The sequence below is a fragment of the Anabrus simplex genome, chromosome 3 (genome assembly GCF_040414725.1).
Source record: "Anabrus simplex isolate iqAnaSimp1 chromosome 3, ASM4041472v1, whole genome shotgun sequence".
Taxonomy (NCBI): domain Eukaryota; kingdom Metazoa; phylum Arthropoda; class Insecta; order Orthoptera; family Tettigoniidae; genus Anabrus; species Anabrus simplex.
The window spans coordinates 457969897-457992167 of NC_090267.1; the positions used below are offsets into that span (position 1 = coordinate 457969897).

Genomic DNA, 22271 nt, shown 5'->3' on the forward strand with positions numbered 1-22271 from the left:
GCTATGATAATGGGAATCCACGGGAAGTTTCCTGCACGGCGGCCGTCGGCGGTGAAAAACGAATGAAATTGGCGTTCTATAACAATAGTTCCTTCGACCAGTTGTTCTAGGGCTTCTGTTATAGTATCTGAAGGTTCTACAATATCATTGCTCCTGTGGTCCATATTCCAGGGGACTGGAAGTTTGGCGCCCTACTTTAATTTCTAACAAATACATGTGCTTAACACTGCACATCCCCGAATGCTACAAAGTAGCTTTTGTTTAAATCTTGAATATATCCTGTAAGTAAGACTATGTGCGGTCGTTTCCGTGGTGTAGTGGTTATCACATCCGCCTAACACGCGGAAGGTCCCCGGTTCAATCCCGGGCGGAAACAGCTATTTTCATTGGAAAAACACTGTCTAATTTTTGTGCAACACTGTAGGTGTGAAGAAGTCGAGCGAGGCCCAGCATTCACCTGGTATGATAATAGGCAAACAAGGAGAGTTACTCTCACGGCAGCCGACGGTGGTGTAAATCGTGTTATATTCTTGTTCTATAAGAATAGTTCCATTAACAAGTCGTTTTCGTCTGCTGTTTTAGTATCTGAATGTTCTATAATGTATTTGCTCCTCCGGTCCTTATTCCATGGCTCTGGATATAACGCGACCTACTTCAAGCCGTAAAAAATGCATTTTAGACAGACAAACACATTTACACTTGTGCTCAGCACTGCACATCAATGAATGCAACAAAGTTGCTTTAGTGAACAACATGAATGCATTCTGTAAATTGCAAATCAAGCAGTTTTTTGCATTGTGTAATGGTTAGCACATCCGTGTAACCCGTGGAAGGTCCGCGTTTATATGCTGGGCGGGGTGAACTAATTTCATATTGGAAAGTCACATTTTAAATTATATATTCTGAAACACAGATAGGTCTTATGGCGGCAAAGGAAGATTAAAAGGCTAGGAGTGTGAATAAAGCAGGCGGGAAAGTAGTAATGCACGCGAAATTTTCATCAGGGTTCCGACATTGTCTAGATCTCACTAGCACCCATTTTTAAAATTCCAGGTCGCCGAAAATTTCGAGCATTAAAATAATGTGCAGTACATACGTTCCACAGACATGAAAGTTTACACGTTCGCTTAACGCTGCACATCAAAAAATGCTAAAAACTGGCTTTAGTTTGCAGATGGAATATATTCTGTAAATGCCAAGACATGCGGTTGTTTCGTGGTGTAGTGGTTATCACATCCGCCTCACACGCGGAAGGTCCCCGGTTCGATACCGGGCGGAAACAGCTTATTTACATTGGAAAACCGCTGTGTGATTTTTGTGCATCACTGATAGGCGACAATGGGAGAAAAATGCTAGGAGTGTGAAGAAGGCGAGCGTGGTGTAGCATTCACGTGGTATCATACTGGGGAAAAGCGGCAAATTACTTTCACGGCTCCCGACATTGGAGTAAAACGTTTGAAATTGGCGTCCTATAACAATAGTTCTTAACAAGTTGTTCTACGGCCGCTGTTACAGTTTCTGAAATTCTGGAATTTAATTCCTGCCTACTACCCATGGGTACATACAGCAAGGCACAAGTACAACTTGCACGACCATATGTTGCTATGTTTTTGATGTTGAGCCAGATGTACTCCTAAAGCCTGTGGTTTTGTGATGGGGAGCGCCCACGATAAATAAACGGTGGTTGGTACGCGTGGATGTTGACAATGTGGAAGGTCTACCTTTCTTTTGTATTGCTGTTTGGGCTTATCTTATTTACAGTATATATGAAAATGTAGGCATTACTGGTATATGTCTTTAAATGACTGTAAAGTTTAGGATTGTCCATAAAACTACTCTTGTCTGGAATATTTATCCATTTATACAAGTGAAAAGTAATTTGTTGCCTGAGGGAAACAGTTTGCAGTGGAGGGTTATGAAGTTGTTTTTCGACTGTCTTTATATGTGTTTAATCTAGGTCTTACTAGCTCCCCTGGTACAAATTCCAGGCCACCGGAAATTTCGCGCTTTAATTTAGTGTGGAGAACAGACGTTCCACAGACATAAAGTTTACACCTTTTCTTAACACAGCACATCAAGGAATGCCACACACTGGCTTTGGTTTTCAGCTTGAATGTATTCTGTAAATGCTCAGACATGTGGTTGTTTCCGTGGTGTAGTGGTTATCACATCCGCTTTACACGTGAAAGGCCCCGGTTCGATCCCGGGCGGAAGCAGTTCTTTTGTACAGGAAAACCACTGCTTTTTGTGCAACAATAATATGTGACAAAGGTAGAAAAATATTAGATGTGTGGAAATGGCGAGCGGGGCCCATCGTTCACGTGCTATGATAATGGGAATCCACGGGAAGTTTCCTGCACGGCGGCCGTCGGCGGTGAAAAACGAATGAAATTGGCGTTCTATAACAATAGTTCCTTCGACCAGTTGTTCTAGGGCTTCTGTTATAGTATCTGAAGGTTCTACAATATCATTGCTCCTGTGGTCCATATTCCAGGGCACTGGAAGTTTCGCGCCCCACTTTAATTTCTAACAAATACATGTGCTTAACACTGCACATCCCCGAATGCTACAAAGTAGCTTTTGTGTAAATCTTGAATATATCCTGTAAGTGAGACTATGCGCGGTCGTTTCCGTGGTGTAGTGGTTATCACATCCGCGTAACACGCGGAAGGTCCCCGGTTCAATCCCGGGCGGAAACAGCTATTTTCATTGGAAAAACACTGTCTAATTTTTGTGCAACACTGTAGGTGTGAAGAAGGCGAGCGAGGCCCAGCATTCACCTGGTATGATAATGGGCAAACACAGAGAGTTGCTCTCACGGCAGCCGACGGTGGTGTAAATCGTGTTATATTCTTGTTCTATAAGAATAGTTCCATTAACAAGTCGTTTTCGTATGCTGTTTTAGTATCTGAATGTTCTATAATGTATTTGCTCCTCCGGTCCTTATTCCATGGCACTGGAAAAACACTGTCTGATTTTTGTGCATCACTGATAGGCGACAATAGGAGAAAAATGCTAGGAGTGTGAAGAAGGCGAGCGTGGTGTAGCATTCACGTGGTATCATACTGGGGAAAAGCGGCAAATTACTTTCACGTCTCCCGACATTGGCGTAAAACGTTTGAAATTGGCGTACTATAACAATAGTTCTTAACAAGTTGTTCTACAGCCGCTGTTACAGTTTCTGAAATTTCTGGAATTTAATTCCTGCCTACTATCCATGGGTACATACTGCAAGGCGCAAGTACAACTCGCACGACCATATGTTGCTATGTCTTTGATGTTGAGCCAGATGTACTCCTAAAGCCTGTGGTTTTGTGATGGGGAGCGCCCACGATAAATAAACGGTGGTTGGTACGCGTGGTCCGTCTCTGTGGTGTAGTGGTTAGCGTGATTTGCTGCCACCCCCGGAGGCCCGGGTTCGATTCCCGGCTCTGCCACGAAATTTGAAAAGTGGTACGAGGGCTGGAACGGGGTCCACTCAGCCTCGGGAGGTCAACTGAGTAGAGGTGGGTTCGATTCCCACCTCAACCATCCTGGAAGTGGTTTTCCGTGGTTTCCCACTTCTCCTCCAGGCGAATGCCGGGATGGTACCTAACTTAAGGCCACGGCCGCTTCCTTCCCTCTTCCTTGCCTATCCCTTCCAATCTTCCCATCCCTCCACAAGGCCCCTGTTCAGCATAGCAGGTGAGGCCGCCTGGGCGAGGTACTGGTCATACTCCCCAGTTGTATCCCCCGACCAAGAGTCTGAAGCTCCAGGACTGTTGTAACCAAGGTTGAAGTTTACAAAACACAACTTTTATTGCTTCACTTTATGATATTTACACAAATAACTGAAAATTATTTTGAAGCAAAAAGGAATATTGAATCTTGAGAAAAGTCTGTCTTTATACAATATGTACAGGTTTACAGTCTTTATATACACTTCTATCTTGAAAAGATAGTCTTTGTGAATTGACACGTTGATAGTCGAGAACTATCTGGCACACTAACATAAATGTCTTTGAGAGTCCTTGTTTGTTGAAGTGCCTGAATTCCTAAAAAGCAAGTTCAATTGATTGAAGAAATTCCACCTAGCGAAACTAAGGGAGCTTGCATAACTTAGGGAATGAAAATGGCTTGTGAAAGAATTACGGAACATAGGCAGCGGAAACAGGTAAGGGAGCGGTGACCAGAGGTGAAACCTCGTACTGCCAGAAATTCAGTCCACCTGGTCGAAGCACATTTTCAAGAGGAGTAGCCTCCGTGCTCGACGTAGGGTGTATTCTGGAGCTGGACACCGGGCAAGTGGGCTAGTAAGCAGGCCGGGAGCTCCTATTTATAGTACACTCGATGGTCAGGCACGCGCACTGAGGGCTGCGCGTCGAAGCTAGCAGAATGATACACAGGCGCGCGTGCAGCTGGCTGACGGAGCGAGAAAGGGAGCGCCGGACATACAACACCCTCCCCTCCTAAATACGCCGGTACGGCGTGAAACGGCGGCGGCGCTGGCGGCGACTGCGATGCTGGGGCGGAGCTGCTGATGACTCTGTTGTATTGTCCGGGGCTGGAACTGGGCGGAGTGGCGCTGTCTCGTCCTGAAAGGAACCCATTGTTATTAAATGATCTAAAGCGCGTTCAGCAATAGATTTATCTGGTTTAGCAATAGCATCAATAGCTGGACAGGGGCGGTAGCGCAGACGTATCTGATCTTGATGGCGGCAGATACGTTTCTCCGTAGTCTGTATCTCGTATAGACGATGACCCAAAGATCTGCAGATGACTCCAGGTATCCAGAGTGGGTTGGATTTGAATGTCCTGGTGTAGACCTTGTCGTTGAGGGAGAACTTCGTTGGTGAGGTCTTATGCTGGGCCGGAAGAGGCTGTAACAGAGAAAGTAAAGTTCTGTGAGGTCGTCCATGAAGCTTCTGTGCAGGAGTGATATTATCAGCGCCGGGTAGAGTTCTGTAGTTATTTAAGAGTTGGAGCAAGGCTTGGTCTTTAGTTAAGCCTGAAGAGACCGCTTTCTTCATACTTCTTTTAAATGTTTGTACGAAGCGTTCAGCTTCACCATTAGATTGAGGGTGAAAAGGTGGTGCTAGGATATGACGAATGCCATTATGTGTACAAAAGTTCTGAAAAGCAGTAGCTGTAAATTGAGGTCCGTTGTCTGAAATGAGTACTTGCGGTAAACCTTCTGTAGTAAATATTTTCTGGAGAGCACGAATGGTAGCTTCGGTTGTAGTAGTCGAATGCATATCCACGACATATGGAAAGTTTGACAGTGAATCGATGACTATTAACCAGATGGAATTGAGGAAAGGACCTGCGAAATCGATGTGAACTCGTTCCCATGGAGTAGTAGCAGGAGGCCATGAAGCAAGATCAGAAGACGGGGCGTTCTGATTCGTTTGACATTGCTCACAATGACGTATTAGCTTTTCGATGGCGGCATCAATACCGGGCCAGTAGCAGTGTTGACGGGCGAGTTGCTTTGTTCTGGAGATACCCCAATGGCTTTGGTGTAATAATTCGAGAACTTGTTTCTGTAGGCTAAGTGGGATAACCACTCGGAAGATGGTGCCTGCTTCTAGTAATACAACTCCGGCACGAGTCGTGAGACGATGCTGCATACGATGATAAGGTGCCAGGTGGGCAGGAAGTGTGCTCTGAAGAGGCCAACCGTTGCGGATGTAAGTACGTACAGTAGCAAGTGTACTGTCCTTATCCGTAGCTTTAGCTATGCAGGTAGCATCAATAGGAAAACTGGATACAGTATCTTCAAGTTCTATGTCCAACTGAAGACATTCAGATTCTTGAGAATCGAAGGCAGTATCAGGACCAACGGGTAAGCGGGAGAGGGCATCAGCATTACAATGCTGGGATGTGGCTCGATATACAATCTGATAGGAATAATCAGAAAGGAACATGGACCATCTTTGAAGCTTTCTGAGGGAATTCTCTGGGATCTTATTACCAGGATGGAATAAGTGTACGAGAGGCTTATGATCGGTAATGATCAGGAAATGGTTGCCATAGAGATATTCATTGAAACGGCGAATACCAAAGATGATGGCTAAAGCTTCTTTCTCTATCTGTGAGTATCGACGTTGATGGTCATTAAGTGTTTTCGAAGCGAAGGCGATGGGGCGTTCATGTCCATGACGATCCTTCTGGGAGAGAACGGCACCGACACCGTAGTCTGAAGCGTCAGTAGCTAGCGTGATGATCTTGTCAGGCTGAAAATGAGTGAGTTGTATAGCTTGAATTAAGGCGTTGTTGATTGTTTTCCATGCCTGTTGGCATTGCGGAGTCCACTGAAACTTAACACCTTTTTTACGTAGAGCGTTTAATGGAGCTGCCACTGTAGCGAAGCGTGGAATGAACTTATTATAATAGTTCGCTTTGCCTATGAAGGACTGAAGCTGCTTGAGGTTCTGAGGTGCTGGCATGTTTACTATCGCTGAGACATTCTGTGTACTAGGACGAATTCCATTCTTATCAAGTATATGTCCAAGGTAGTGAACTTGAGGCTGAAAGAAGGTACATTTAGCGAGATTCGCTCGTAGGCCATTGTCTTTCAATGTCTGGAGAAGGAGGCGTAGATTGGTTAGATGTTCCTGATGATCTTTTCCAGTAACAATAATATCATCCAGGTAGTTAGCACAACCGGGAATGGAGGCGGTGAGTTGAGCCAAATAGCGCTGAAAAATAGCCGCTGAGGATGAAACACCGAATGGGAGCCGCTGGAGCTGGAGCAGTCCGAGAGGAGTGTTGAGTGTGAGAAATTTCTTAGATTCTTCGTCTAAAAGTAGCTGGAGATATGCTTCTTTAAGATCAACTCGAGAGAAGAATTGTCCACCAGAGAGACGACGGAATAAGTCTTCTGGACGTGGAATAGGAAAGATATCTGTGTCGAGTTGTGCGTTGACTGTAGATCGAAAATCGCCACAAAGTCGAACATTACCATCAGGTTTCTTGATTACCACGAGTGGAGTAGCCCATTGACTAGAAGTAACTGGTACAACAATTCCAGTTTGTATCCATCTTTCTAATTCTTTCGTGACCTGGTCTTGAAGTGCTAGGGGTACTGGACGTGCTTTGAAGAAGCGAGGCTTAGCTCCGGACTTCAGCTGTATGTGAGCTGTATAGTCTTTGGCTGTTCCGAGCTGAGAGTCGAAGACTTCAGGAAACTGCGCTAGGAGAGCGGTAACGTCAGAAGTAGGATGCAATGTAGATACGACGTTAATGTTGTCATGTATCTGGAAACCAAATAAGTTAAATAGATCCATGCCCATAATGTTTGATGCAGTGTAGTTGTTGACTACGAGAAGAGGAATGGCCTTCTGAATTCCTTTATAACTAGCCTGAAGCTTGATTTGACCTTTGATGTCAATTTTCTTCTTGTTAAATGTCACGAGCTGGATGTCAGCTGGAGAGCATGAAGGTGAACCTAAGTCGTGGTAGGTAGTCAGGTTAATAATAGAGACAGGTGATCCAGTGTCTAATTGAAAATCGACAGATCGATCAGAGAATGAGAGAGGAATGATGATTTTGTGAGAATCCTTTGTGGGAAGAATAAGATTGATCTGATCAACTTCCATGTCTTGGTGGGGCTGTATATGCTTCCGGCGTGCTGCAGTAGTCTTAGCAGGGCGAAGCGAACTTTGACAGACAGTCTTAATGTGTCCAAGTTTATTACATCGTTCACAAGTAGCTTTGAAAAAACGACAGTCACGACGTTCATGATACTTGAAACAACCTCGGCAGGAAGGCAGGAGTTTCGAGGTGCTTTTAGAATTGGGCTTCCGTGTAGCATTGCGAGAGGGAACCTGGCGAGAATGCTTGGTGGAGAGCGCCTTATCAGTACAGTTCACTGTAGCAGAGGACTTGCGGGCCTGAGGCGAGACTTGTGCAACTTCGTGTGGAGAAGCTATGGCTGCGGCAGTCTTGGTAGTAAGCTCATAAACCGTAGCAATACGCTGGACGTCTTCTAAAGAAGGGTTACTCTGCTTGACAGCGTCAAAACGTATTTTGTCTTCAGGAGTATGTAAAATTATCATGTCCCGAATGAGAGAATCAGTGTAGGATGAACCACAACCGTCCTTGGAGCAGATGAACTGGCAGGGTTTAGCTAGACCACGCAATTCAGTTATCCATTCAGTATGTGTCTGATGGGGTTGCTTTCTGCACTGAAAAAATTTATAGCGAGCAGCCACTATGTGAGGAGCTTTGGCATAGTGTTCCGTGAGACGGGCCAATAGCTGCGTGAAGGGTACCTCAGATAAGTGTTCTTCCGGACTTAATTTACGGAGTAATTCACACGTAGCATTGCCAACCGAACTAAGAAATAGTGCGCGGCGGCGTTGATCATCGGTGACAGAATGGCAGATGAAATGCTGTTGTAAACGGGCTAAATAAACTGACCATTCTTCCTTAGCTGGATCAAAAGCAGAGAACGGAGGAATAGCTGATGGCTGTGTAGAGACAGAAAGAGCTTGAATAGCCTGAATTAATGCTGCCTGTTGTTGTTGCATAAACTGTTGTTGTTGCTGCTGTAAGGCTTGGAAGACCGTAGCGAGTTGTTCCGCAGTAGCCATTGCGAGATGCGTGCAAGAAAGAGTAAGGTAAGCAGCGTGTCAGAACTGGTTGGAGTGTCGTTGTTTTTTAGCACGTCGCCGTAGAGTTGACAACCGGGCCTGTTGAATTGTAGTGTCGTGTGTACCTCGTCGCTATAGAGTTGGCGATTGGGGCTGATGACGTGTAGTTTGTTGCTTTTTTACCTCGTCGCTATAGAGTTGGCAACTGGGGTCGAAGAATTGTAGGTTGTTGCTTTTTTTTACCTCGTCGCCATAGAGTTGTGTTGTAACCAAGGTTGAAGTTTACAAAACACAACTTTTATTGCTTCACTTTATGATATTTACACAAATAACTGAAAATTATTTTGAAGCAAAAAGGAATATTGAATCTTGAGAAAAGTCTGTCTTTATACAATATGTACAGGTTTACAGTCTTTATATACACTTCTATCTTGAAAAGATAGTCTTTGTGAATTGACACGTTGATAGTCGAGAACTATCTGGCACACTAACATAAATGTCTTTGAGAGTCCTTGTTTGTTGAAGTGCCTGAATTCCTAAAAAGCAAGTTCAATTGATTGAAGAAATTCCACCTAGCGAAACTAAGGGAGCTTGCATAACTTAGGGAATGAAAATGGCTTGTGAAAGAATTACGGAACATAGGCAGCGGAAACAGGTAAGGGAGCGGTGACCAGAGGTGAAACCTCGTACTGCCAGAAATTCAGTCCACCTGGTCGAAGCACATTTTCAAGAGGAGTAGCCTCCGTGCTCGACGTAGGGTGTATTCTGGAGCTGGACACCGGGCAAGTGGGCTAGTAAGCAGGCCGGGAGCTCCTATTTATAGTACACTCGATGGTCAGGCACGCGCACTGAGGGCTGCGCGTCGAAGCTAGCAGAATGATACACAGGCGCGCGTGCAGCTGGCTGACGGAGCGAGAAAGGGAGCGCCGGACATACAACAAGGACACTGCCCTTGAGGCGGTAGAGGTGGGATCCCTCGCTAAGTCCGAGGGAAAAACCGAACCTGGAGGGTAAACAGATGATGATGATGATGATGGTACGCGTGGATGTTGAAAATGTGGAAGGTCTACCTTTGGTTGTATTGCTGTTTCGGCTTATGTTATGTACAGTATATATGAAAATGTAGGCATCACTGGTACATGTCTTTAAATGACTGTAAAGTTTAGGATTGTCCATAAAACTACTTCTGTCTAGAATATTTATCCATTTATACAAGTGAAAAGTAATTTGTTGCCTGAGGGAAACAGTTTGCAGTAGAGGGTTATGAAGTTGTTTTTCGACTGTCGTTATATGTGTTTAATCTAGGTCTTACTAACTCCTCTGGTACAAATTCCAGGCCACCGGAAATTTCGCGCTTTAATTGAGTGTGGAGCACAGACGTTCCACAGACATAAAGTTTACACCTTTGCTTATCACAGCACATCAAGGAATGCCACACACTGGCTTTGGTTATCACCTTGAATGTATTCTGTAAATGCCCAGGTATGTGGTTGTTTCCGTGGTGTAGTGGTTATAACATCCGCTTTACACGCGGAAGTTCCCCGGTGCGATCCCGGGCGGAAGCAGCTGTTTTTTACAGGAAAACCACTGCTTTTTTTGTGCAAAAATAATATGTGACAATGGTAGAAAAATATTAGATGTGTGGAAATGGCGAGCGGGGCCCATCGTTTACGTGCTATGATAATGGGAATTCACGGGAAGTTTCCTGCACAGCGGCCGTCGGCGGTGAAAAACGAATGAAATTGGCGTTCTATAACAATAGTTCCTTCGACCAGTTGTTCTAGGGCTTCTGTTATAGTATCTGAAGGTTCTACAATATCATTGCTCCTGTGGTCCATATTCCAGGGCACTGGAAGTTTGGCGCCCTACTTTAATTTCTAACAAATACATGTGCTTAACACTGCACATCCCCGAATGCTACAAAGTAGCTTTTGTTTAAATCTTGAATATATCCTGTAAGTGAGACTATGCGCGGTCGTTTCCGTGGTGTAGTGGTTATCACATCCGCCTAACACGCGGAAGGTCCCCGTTTCAATCCCGGGCGGAAACAGCTATTTTCATTGGAAAAAACACTGTCTAATTTTTGTGAACACTGTAGGTGTGAAGAAGGCGAGCGAGGCCCAGCATTCACCTGGTATGATAATGGGCAAACACGGAGAGTTACTCTCACGGCAGCCGACGGTGGTGTAAATCGTGTTATATTCTTTTCTATAAGAATAGTTCCATTAACAAGTCGTTTTCGTCTGTTGTTTTAGTATCTGAATGTTCTATAATGAGCCGCCTCTGTGGTGTAGTGGTTAGCGTGATTAGCTGCCACCCCCGGAGGTCCGGGTTCGATTCCCGGCTCTGCCACGAAATTTGAAAAGTGGTACGAGGGCTGCAACGGGGTCCACTCAGCCTCGGGAGGTCAACTGAGTAGAGGTGGGTTCGATTCCCACCTCAGCCATCCTGGAAGTGGTTTTCCGTGGTTTCCCACTTCTCCTCCAGGCAAATGCCGGGATGGTACCTAACTTAAGGCCACGGCCGCTTCCTTCCCTCTTCTTTGCCTATCCCTTCCAATCTTCCCATCCCTCCACAAGGCCCCTGTTCAGCATAGCAGGTGAGGCCGCCTGGGCGAGGTACTGGTCATACTCCCCAGTTGTATCCCCCGACCAAGAGTCTGAAGCTCCAGGACACTGCCCTTGAGGCGGTAGAGGTGGGATCCCTCGCTCAGTCCGAGGGAAACACCGAACCTGGAGGGTAAACAGATGATGATGATGATGATGATGATGTTCTATAATGTATTTGCTCCTCCGGTCCTTATTCCATGGCACTGGATATAACGCGTCCTACATCAAGCTGTAAAAAAGGCATTTTAGACAGACAAACACATTTACACTTGTGCTTAGCACTGCACATCAATGAATGCAACAAAGTTGCTTTAGTGAACAACATGAATGCATTCTGTAAATTGCAAATCAAGCAGTTTTTTGCATTGTGTAATGGTTAGCACATCCGTGTAACCCGTGGAAGGTCCGCGGTTATATGCTGGGCGTGGTGAACTAATTTCATATTGGAAAGTCACATTTTAAATTATATATTCTGAAACACAGATAGGTCTTATGGCGGCAATGGAAGATTAAAAGGCTAGGAGTGTGAATAAAGCAGGCGGGAAAGTAGTAATCCACGCGAAATTTTCATCAGGGTTCCGACATTGTCTAGATCTCACTAGCTCCCATTTTTAAAATTCCAGGTCGCCGGAAATTTCGAGCATTAATTTAATGTGCAGTACATACGTTTCACAGACATGAAAGTTACACGTTCGCTTAACGCTGCACATAAAAGAATGCTAAAAACTGGCTTTAGTTTGCAGATGGAATATATTATGTAAATGCCAAGACATGCGGTTGTTTCCGTGGTGTAGTGGTTATCACATCCGCCTCACCCGCGGAAGGTCCCCTGTTCGATACCGGGCGGAAACAGCTTATTTACATTGGAAAACCGCTGTCTGATTTTTGTGCATCACTGATAGGCGACAATGGGAGAAAAATGCTAGGAGTGTGAAGAAGGCGAGCGTGGTGTAGCATTCACGTGGTATCATACTGGGGAAAAGCGGCAAATTACCTTCACGGCTCCCGACATTGGAGTAAAACGTTTGAAATTGGCGTCCTATAACAATAGTTCTTAACAAGTTGTTCTACGGCCGCTGTTACAGTTTCTGACATTTCTAGAATTTAATTCCTGCCTACTATCCTAAAGCCTGTAGTTTTGTGATGGGGAGCACCCACGATAAATAAACGGTGGTTGGTACGCGTGGATGTTGACAATGTGGAAGGTCTACCTTTGGTTGTATTGCTGTTTTGGCTTATGTTATGTACAGTATATATGAAAATGTAGGCATCACTGGTATATGTCTTTAAATGACTGTAAAATTTAGGATTGTCCATAAAACTACTTCTGTCTAGAATATTTATCCATTTATACAAGTGAAAAGTAATTTGTTGCCTGAGATAAACAGTTTGCAGTAGAGGGTTATGAAGTTGTTTTTCGACTGTCGTTATATGTGTTTAATATAGGTCTTACTAGCTCCTCTTGTACAAATTCCAGGCCACCGGAAATTTCGCGCTTTAATTTAGTGTGGAGCAAAGACGTTCCACAGACATAAAGTTTACACCTTTGCTTAACACAGCACATCAAGGAATGCCACACACTGGCTTTGGTTTTCAGCTTGAATGTATTCTGTAAATACCCAGACATGTGGTTGTTTCCGTGGTGTAGTGGTTATCACATCCGCTTTACACGCGGAAGGTCCCCGGTTCGACCCGGGCGGAAGCAGCTTTTTCTTTACCGGAAAACCACTGCTTTTTTGTGCAACAATAATATGTGACAATGGTAGAAAAATATTAGATGTGTGGAAATGGCGAGCGGGGCCCATCGTTCACGTGCTATGATAATGGGAATCCACGGGAAGTTTCCTGCACGGCGGCCGTCGGCGGTGAAAAACGAATGAAATTGGCGTTCTATAACAATAGTTCCTTCGACCAGTTGTTCTAGGGCTTCTGTTATAGTATCTGAAGGTTCTACAATATCATTGCTCCTGTGGTCCATATTCCAGGGGACTGGAAGTTTGGCGCCCTACTTTAATTTCTAACAAATACATGTGCTTAACACTGCACATCCCCGAATGCTACAAAGTAGCTTTTGTTTAAATCTTGAATATAACCTGTAAGTGAGACTATGCGCGGTCGTTTCCGTGGTGTAGTGGTTATCACATCCGCCTAACACGCGGAAGGTCCCCGGTTCAATCCCGGGCGGAAACAGGTATTTTCATTGGAAAAACACTGTCTAATTATTGTGCAACACTGTAGGTGTGAAGAAGTCGAGCGAGGCCCAGCGTTCACCTGGTATGATAATGGGCAAACACGGAGAGTTACTCTCACGGCACCCGACGGTGGTGTAAATCGTGTTATATTCTTGTTCTATAAGAATAGTTCCATTAACAAGTCGTTTTCGTCTGCTATTTTAGTACCTGAATGTTCTATAATGTCCGCCTCTGTGGTGTAGTGGTTAGTGTGATTAGCTGCCACCCCCGGAGGCCCGGGTTCGATTCCCGGCTCTGCCACGAAATTTGAAAAGTGGTACGTGGGCTGGAACGGGGTTCACTCAGCCTCGGGAGGTCAACTGAGTAGAGGTGGGTTCGATTCCCACCTCAGCCATCCTGGAAGTGGTTTTCCGTGGTTTCCCACTTCTCCTCCAGGCGAATGCCCGGATGGTACCTAACTTAAGGCCACGGCCGCTTCCTTCCCTCTTCCTTGCCTATCCCTTCCAATCTTCCCATCCCTCCACAAGGCCCCTGTTCTTCATAGCAGGTGAGGCTGCCTGGGCGAGGTACTGGTCATACTCCCCTGTTGTATCCCCAGACCAAGAGTCTGAAGCCCCAGGACACTGCCCTTGAGGCGGTAGAGGTGGGATCCCTCGTTAAGTCCGAGGGAAAAACCGAACCTTTAGGGTAAACAGATGATGATGATGATGATGTTCTATAATGTATTTGCTCCTCCGGTCCTTATTCCGTGGCACTGGATATAACGCGACCTACTTCAAGCTGTAAAACACATTTAAACTTGTGCTTAGCACTGCACATCAATGAATGCAACAAAGTTGCTTTAGTGAACAACATGAATGCATTCTGTAAATTGCAAATCAAGCAGTTTTTTGCATTGTGTAATGGTTAGCACATCCGTGTAACCCGTGAAAGGTCCGCGGTTATATGCTGGAAAGTCACATTTTAAATTATATATTCTGAAACACAGATAGGTCTTATGGCGGCAATGGAAGATTAAAAGGCTAGGACTGCGAATAAAGCAGGCGGGAAAGTAGTAATCAACGCGAAATTTTCATCAGGGTTCCGACATTGTCTAGATCTCACTAGCACCCATTTTTAAAATTCCAGGTCGCCGAAAATTTCGAGCATTAATTTAATGTGCAGTACATACGTTCCACAGACATGAAAGTTTACACGTTCGCTTAACGCTGCACATCAAAAAATGCTAAAAACTGGCTTTAGTTTGCAGATGGAATATATTCTGTAAATGCCAAGACATGCGGTTGTTTCGTGGTGTAGTGGTTATCACATCCGCCTCACACGCGGAAGGTCCCCGGTTCGATACCGGGCGGAAACAGCTTATTTACATTGGAAAACCGCTGTGTGATTTTTGTGCATCACTGATAGGCGACAATGGGAGAAAAATGCTAGGTGTGTGAAGAAGGCGAGCGTGGTGTAGCATTCACGTGGTATCATACTGGGGAAAAGCGGCAAATTACTTTCACGGCTCCCGACATTGGAGTAAAACGTTTGAAATTGGCGTCCTATAACAATAGTTCTTAACAAGTTGTTCTACGGCCGCTGTTACAGTTTCTGAAATTCTGGAATTTAATTCCTGCCTACTATCCTAAAGCCTGTAGTTTTGTGATGGGGAGCGCCCACGATAAATAAACGGTGGTTGGTACGCGTGGATGTTGACAATGTGGAAGGTCTACCTTTGGTTGTATTGCTGTTTTGGCTTATGTTATGTACAGTATATATGAAAATGTAGGCATCACTGGTATATGTCTTTAAATGACTATAAAGTTTAGGGTTGTCCATAAAACTACTTCTGTCTAGAATATTTATCCATTTATCATCATCATTATCATCATCTGTTTACCCTCCAGGTTCGCCTTTTCCCTCGGACTCAGCGAGGGATCCCACCTCTACCGCCTCAAGGGCTCTTCGTCGGGGGATACAACTGGGGAGTATGACCAGTACCTCGCCCAGGCGGCCTCACCTGCTGTGGTGAACAGGGGCCTTGTAGGGGGATGGGAAGATTGGAACGAATTTGCAGGGATAAGGGAAGGAAGCGGCCGTGGCCTTAAGTTAGGTACCATCCCGGCATTCGCCTGGAGGTGAAGTGGGAGACCACGGAAAACCACTTCCAGGATGGCTGAGGTGGGAATCGAACCCACCTCTACCCAGTTGACCTCCCGAGGCTGAGAGGACCCCGTACCAGCCCTCGTACCACTTTTCAAATTTCGTGGCAGATCCGGGAATCGAACCCGGACCTCCGGGGGTGGGAGCTAATCACGCTAACCACTACACCACAGAGGCGGACTTTATCCATTTATACAAGTGAAAAGTAATTTGTTGCCTGAGGGAAACAGTTTGCAGTAGAGGGTTATGAAGTTGTTTTTCGACTGTCGTTATATGTGTTTAATATAGGTCTTACTATCTCCTCTGGTACAAATTCCAGGCCACCGGAAATTTCGCGCTTTAATTTAGTGTGGAGCAAAGACGTTCCACAGACATAAAGTTTACACCTTTGCTTAACACAGCGCATCAAGGAATGCCACACACTGGCTTTCGTTTTCAGCTTGAATGTATTCTGTAAATACCCAGACATGTGGTTGTTTCCGTGGTGTAGTGGTTATCACATCCGCTTTACACGCGGAAGGTCCCCGGTTCGATCCCGGACGGAGGCAGCTTTTTCTTTACCGGAAAACCACTGCTTTTTTGTGCAACAATAATATGTGACAATGGTAGAAAAATATTAGATGTGTGGAAATGGCGAGCGGGGCCCATCGTTCACGTGCTATGATAATGGGAATCCACGGGTAGTTTCCTGCACGGCGGCCGTCGGCGGTGAAAAACGAATGAAATTGGCGTTCTATAACAATAGTTCCTTCGACCAGTTGTTCTAGGGCTTCTGTTATAGTATCTGAAGGTTATACAAAATCATTGCTCCTGTGGTCCATATTCCAGGGGACTGGAAGTTTGGCGCCCTACTTTAATTTCTAACAAATACATGTGCTTAACACTGCACATCCCCGAATGCTACAAAGTAGCTTTTGTTTAAAGCTTGAATATATCCTGTAAGTGAGACTATGCGCGGTCGTTTCCGTGGTGTAGTGGTTATCACATCCGCCTAACACGCGGAAGGTCCCCGGTTCAATCCCGGGCGGAAACAGGTATTTTCATTGGAAAAACACTGTCTAATTTTTGTGCAACACTGTAGGTGTGAAGAAGGCGAGCGAGGCCCAGCATTCACCTGGTATGATAATGGGCAAACACGGAGAGTTACTCTCACGGCAGCCGACGGTGGTGTAAATCGTGTTATATTCTTGTTCTATAAGAATAGTTCCATTAACAAGTCGTTTTCGTCTGCTGTTTTAGTATCTGAATGTTCTATAATGTATTTGCTCCTCCGGTCCTTATTCCATGGCACTGGATATAACGCGACCTACTTCAAGCTGTATGTTGTAACCAAGGTTGAGATTTACAAAACACAACTTTATTATTCGCTTCAAATGCAAAATACTCTATTTACACAAATAAAATGAAATTTAGCTTGAAGCAAAATGAATTAGGAATCTTGAGAAAGAGTCTATCTTTTGTACACTATATACAAGTTTGCAGTATTTACATCCACTACTATCTAGAAAAGATAGTCCTCGTGATATGAAAAGTCGATAGTCGAAAACTATCAGAAGTACTGACATAAATGTTTGGAAAGTCCTTCCTTGCTGAGTTCATAAAAGCAAGTTCAATGTTGGAAGAATTCTTACTTGGCGAAACCAAGGGAGCTTGCATTAATTAGGAAAATATAACGGTATGTAATAGTATGACTGGATATGGGCAGCGGAAGAGGAGCGGTGACCAGAGGTGAGACCTCGTACTGCCAGAAATTCAGTCCACCTGGCCGAAGCACATTTTCAAGAGGAGTAGCCTCCGTGCTCGACGTAGGGTGTATTCTGGAGCTGGACACCGGGGCAAGTGGGCATCTGGACAGGCTGGGAGTTCCTCTTTATAGTACACACACCATGGTTCAGGCACGCGCACTGAGGGCTGCGCGTCGAGGCTAGAAGAATGACACTTGGCGCGCGTGTAGCTGGCTGGCGGAGCGAGAAGGGAGCGCCGGACATACAACACCCTCCCCTCCTAAATACGCCGGTACGGCGTGAAACGCCGGCGGCGCTGGCGGCGGCTGCGATGCTGGGCCGGAGCTGCTGATGTCTCTGTTGGATTGTCCGGAGCTGGGACCGGGCGGAGTGGCGCTGTCTCGTCCTGAAAGGAACCCATGGTTATTAAATGGTCTAAAGCTCGTTCAGCAATAGATTTATGTGGCTGAGCCATAGAATCAATAGCTGGACATGGGCGGTAGCGCAGACGTATCTGGTCTTGATGGCGGCAGATACGTTTCTCCGTAGTCTGTATTGCGTAGAGACGATGACCCAAAGATCTGCAGATGACTCCAGGTATCCAGAGTGGGTTTGACCTGAATGTCCGGGTGTAGACCTTGTCGTTGACTGAGAACTTCGTTGGTGAGGTCTGAGACTGGGCCGGAAGAGGCTGCAACAGAGAAAGTAAAGTTCTATGAGGTCGTCCATGGAGCTTCTGTGCAGGAGTGATATTATCAGCGCCGGGCAGATTTCTGTAGTTGCTTAAGAGTTGGAGCAATGCTTGGTCTTTAGTTAAGCCTGAAGAGACAGCTTTTTTCATACTTCTCTTCAATGTTTGTACAAAGCGTTCAGCTTCACCATTAGATTGGGGGTGAAAAGGCGGTGCTAGGATATGACGAATGCCATTATATGTACAAAATTTCTTAAAAGCAGTAGCTGTAAATTGAGGTCCGTTGTCCGAAATGAGTACTTAAGGTAAGCCTTCTGTAGTAAATATTTTCTGTAGAGCACGAATGGTAGCTTCGGTCGTAGTAGTCGAATGCATATCCACTACATATGGAAAGTGCGATAGTGAATCGATGACTATTAACCACATGGAATTGAGGAAAGGACCTGCGAAATCGATGTGAACTCGTTCCCATGGAGTAGTAGCAGGAGGCCATGAAGCTAGATCAGAAGACGGGGCGTTCTGATTCAGTTGACATTGTTCACAATGACGGATGAGCTTTTCGATGGCGGCATCAATACCGGGCCAGTAGCAGTGTTGACGTGCTAGTTGCTTCGTTCGGGATATACCCCAATGGCTTTGGTGTAATAATTCGAGAACTTGTTTCTGTAGGCTAAGTGGGATAACCACTCGGAAGATGGTGCCTGCTTCTAGGAGTACGACTCCAGCACGAGTCGTGAGACGATGCTGCATACGATGATAAGGTGCAAGGTGGGCGGGAAGATTGCTCTGAAGAGGCCAACCGTTGCGGATGTAAGTACGCACAGTAGCAAGTGTACTGTCCGTATCCGTAGCTTTAGCTATGCAGGTAGCATCAATAGGAAAACTAGAGACAGTATCTTCAAGTTCTATATCCAACTGAAGACATTCAGATTCTTGAGAATCGAAGGCAGTATCAGGACCAACTGGTAAGCGTGAGAGGGCATCAGCATTACAATGCTGGGATGTGGCTCGATAGACAATCTGATAGGAATAATCAGAAAGGAACATGGACCATCTTTGAAGCTTTCTGAGGGAATTTTCAGGGATCTTATTACCAGGATGGAATAAGTGTACGAGAGGCTTATGATCAGTAATGATCAGGAAATGGTTGCCATAGAGATATTCATTGAAACGGCGAATACCAAAGATGATGGCTAAAGCTTCTTTCTCTATCTGTGAGTATCGACGTTGATGGTCATTAAGTGTTTTCGAAGCGAAAGCGATGGGGCGTTCCCGTCCATGACGATCCTTCTGGGAGAGAACGGCACCGACACCGTAGTCTGAAGCGTCAGTAGCTAGCGTGATGAGCTTGTCGGGCTGAAAAAGAGTGAGTTGTATAGCTTGAATTAAGGCGTTGTTGATGGTTTTCCATGCCTGTTGGCAGTGCGGAGTCCATTGAAATTTAACACCTTTTTTACGTAGAGCGTTTAATGGAGCTGCCACTGTAGCGAAGCGGGGAATGACTTATTATAGTAGTTTGCTTTGCCTATGAAGGACTGGAGCTGCTTGAGGTTCTGAGGTGCTGGCATGTTGACGATAGCTGAGACATTCTGTGCACTAGGGCGAATTCCAGTTTTATCAAGTATATGTCCTAGGTAGTGAACTTGAGGCTGAAAGAATGTACATTTAGCGAGATTCGCTCGTAGGCCATTGTCTTTCAATTTCTGTAGAAGGAGGCGTAGATTGTTTAGATGTTCCTGATGATCTTTTCCCGTAACAATAATATCATCCAGGTAGTTAGCACAATCGGGAATGGAGGCAGTGAGTTGAGCTCAATAGCGCTGAAAAATAGCCGCTGAGGATGAAACACCGAATGGGAGCCGCTGGAGCTGGAGCAGTCCGAGAGGAGTGTTGAGTGTTAGAAATTTCTTAGAGTCTTCGTCTAAAAGTAGCTGGAGATATGCTTCTTTAAGATCAACTCGAGAGAAGAATTGTCCACCAGCGAGACGACGGAATAAGTCTTCTGGACGTGGAATAGGAAAGATATCTGTGTCGAGTTGTGCGTTGACTGTAGATCGAAAATCGCCACAAAGTCGAACATTACCATCAGGTTTCTTGATTACCACTAGTGGAGTAGCCCATTGACTAGAAGTAACTGGTACCACAATGCCAGTTTGTATCCATCTTTCTAATTCTTTCGTGACCGGGTCTTGAAGTGCTAGGGGTACTGGACGTGCTTTGAGGAAGCGAGGCTTAGCTCCGGATTTCAGCTGTATGTGAGCTGTATAGTCTTTTGCTGTTCCGAGCTGAGAGTCGAAGACTTCAGGAAACTGCTTTAGGAGATCGGTAACGTCAGAAGTAGGATGCAATGTAGATACAACGTTAATGTTGTCATGTATCTGGAAACCAAATAAGTTAAATAGATCCATGCCCATAATGTTGGATGCAGTGTAGTTGTTAACTACGAGAAGAGGAATGGCCTTCTGAATTCCTTTATAACTAGCCTGAAACTGGATTTGACCTTTAATGTCAATTTTCTTTTTGTTAAACGTCACAAGCTGGATGTCAGCTGGAGAGCATGAAGGGGAACCTAAGTCATGGTAGGTAGCCAGATTAATAATAGAGACAGGTGATCCAGTGTCTAATTGAAATTCGACAGATCGAGTAGAGAATGAGAGAGGAACGATGATCTTGTGAGAATTCCTTGTGGGAAGAATAAGATTGATCTGATCAACTTCCATGTCTTGGCGGGGCTGTATGCTTCGGGCGTGCTGCAGGAGTCTTAGCAGGGCGGAGCGAACTCCGACATACAGTCTTAATGTGTCCAAGTTTATTACATCGTTCACAAGTGGCTTTGAAAAAACGACAGTCACGACGTTCATGATGCTTGAAACCGCCTCGGCAGGAAGGCAGGAGTTTCGAGGTGCTTTTAGAATTGGGCTTCCTTGTAACATTACGAGAGGGAACCGGGCGAGAATGCTTGGTAGAGAGCGCCTTATCTGGACGGTTCACTGCAGCAGAGGACTTGCGGGCCTGAGTCGAGACTTGAGCAACTTCGTGTGGAGAAGCTATGGCTGCGGCAGTCTTGGTAGTAAGCTCATAAACCGTAGCAATACGCTGGACGTCTTCTAAAGAAGGGTTACTCTGCTTGACAGCGTCAAAACGTATCTTGTCCTCAGGAGTATGTAAAATTACCATGTCCCGAATGAGAGAATCAGTATAGGGTGAACCACAACCGTCCTTGGAGCATATGAACTGGCAGGGTTTAGCTAGACCACGCAATTCAGTTATCCATTCAGTATGTGTCTGATGGGGTTGCTTTCTGCTCTGAAAAAATTTATAGCGAGCAGCCACTATGTGAGGAGCTTTGGCATAATGTTCAGTGAGACAGGCCAGGAGCTGTGCGAATGGTACCTCAGAAAGGTTTTCTTCTGGACCTAATTTACGTAGTAATTTACACGTAGCATTGCCAACCGAACTAAGAAATAGTGCGCGGCGGCGTTGATCATCTGTGACAGAATGGCTGATGAAATGCTGTTGTAAGCGTGCTAAATAAACTGACCATTCTTCCTTAGCCGGATCAAAAGCAGAGAACGGAGGAATAGCTGATGGCTGTGTAGAGACAGAAATAGCTTGAATAGCCTGAATTAATGCTGCCTGTTGTTGTTGCATAAACTGTTGTTGTTGCTGCTGTAAGGCTTGGAATACCGTAGCGAGTTGCTCAGCTGTAGCCATTGCGATATGCGTGCAATAAAGAGCAAGGAGAGCTGTGTGTCAGAACTGGTTGTAGGCGCGACCTTGACCGGTATATGCTGAGAGTGAGAGAGAGAGCAAGCAAACACGCTGGAGCGTGCCACACAGGTGGAGCGCACGACAGAGAGCTGTGGAATGTCTGTTGAGTGGGCGACACACTGAGCACTGATTGACTTCGTCGCCAATGTCTAAGTGTATGAGGGCACTGAGTTTGCTGTACCTCGTTGTGAAGGAGTGGATGAATTGCAAGTTATTATCCTGTCGCCACAGAGTTGGTGACTGGGGCCGATGAATTGGAGTGTCTGTTGCGTTCTGTTTGTTTACCTCGTCGCCATAGAGTTGTGTTGTAACCAAGATTGAGATTTACAAAACACAACTTTATTATTCGCTTCAAATGCAAAATACACTATTTACACAAATAAAATGAAATTTAACTTGAAGCAAAATGAATTAGGAATCTTGAGAAAGAGTCTATCTTTTGTACACTATATACAAGTTTGCAGTATTTACATCCACTACTATCTAGAAAAGATAGTCCTCGTGATATGAAAAGTCGATAGTCGAAAACTATCAGAAGTACTGACATAAATATTTGGAAAGTC

General features: G+C 45.2%; 11 non-coding genes across 11 annotated transcripts; all 11 read left to right on the forward strand.

Moving 5' to 3' along the window:
- The first annotated feature begins 303 nt into the window (after positions 1 to 303).
- Positions 304 to 376, forward strand: TRNAV-AAC (transfer RNA valine (anticodon AAC)). Its single transcript has one exon. It is a non-coding gene; the product is annotated as a tRNA-Val (tRNA).
- An 833-nt stretch (positions 377 to 1209) lies between these two features.
- TRNAV-CAC (transfer RNA valine (anticodon UAC)) lies at positions 1210 to 1283 on the forward strand. Its single transcript has one exon. It is a non-coding gene; the product is annotated as a tRNA-Val (tRNA).
- Positions 1284 to 2144: 861 nt separating this feature from the next.
- Positions 2145 to 2216, forward strand: TRNAV-UAC (transfer RNA valine (anticodon CAC)). The gene has a single exon. It is a non-coding gene; the product is annotated as a tRNA-Val (tRNA).
- Positions 2217 to 2626: 410 nt separating this feature from the next.
- TRNAV-AAC (transfer RNA valine (anticodon UAC)) lies at positions 2627 to 2699 on the forward strand. The gene has a single exon. It is a non-coding gene; the product is annotated as a tRNA-Val (tRNA).
- A 7854-nt stretch (positions 2700 to 10553) lies between these two features.
- TRNAV-AAC (transfer RNA valine (anticodon AAC)) lies at positions 10554 to 10626 on the forward strand. The gene has a single exon. It is a non-coding gene; the product is annotated as a tRNA-Val (tRNA).
- A 1338-nt stretch (positions 10627 to 11964) lies between these two features.
- TRNAV-CAC (transfer RNA valine (anticodon CAC)) lies at positions 11965 to 12037 on the forward strand. Its single transcript has one exon. It is a non-coding gene; the product is annotated as a tRNA-Val (tRNA).
- Positions 12038 to 12818: 781 nt separating this feature from the next.
- Positions 12819 to 12890, forward strand: TRNAV-UAC (transfer RNA valine (anticodon UAC)). Its single transcript has one exon. It is a non-coding gene; the product is annotated as a tRNA-Val (tRNA).
- A 412-nt stretch (positions 12891 to 13302) lies between these two features.
- TRNAV-AAC (transfer RNA valine (anticodon AAC)) lies at positions 13303 to 13375 on the forward strand. Its single transcript has one exon. It is a non-coding gene; the product is annotated as a tRNA-Val (tRNA).
- A 1286-nt stretch (positions 13376 to 14661) lies between these two features.
- Positions 14662 to 14735, forward strand: TRNAV-CAC (transfer RNA valine (anticodon CAC)). The gene has a single exon. It is a non-coding gene; the product is annotated as a tRNA-Val (tRNA).
- Positions 14736 to 15997: 1262 nt separating this feature from the next.
- Positions 15998 to 16070, forward strand: TRNAV-UAC (transfer RNA valine (anticodon UAC)). The gene has a single exon. It is a non-coding gene; the product is annotated as a tRNA-Val (tRNA).
- A 412-nt stretch (positions 16071 to 16482) lies between these two features.
- TRNAV-AAC (transfer RNA valine (anticodon AAC)) lies at positions 16483 to 16555 on the forward strand. The gene has a single exon. It is a non-coding gene; the product is annotated as a tRNA-Val (tRNA).
- The last annotated feature ends 5716 nt before the right edge of the window (positions 16556 to 22271 follow it).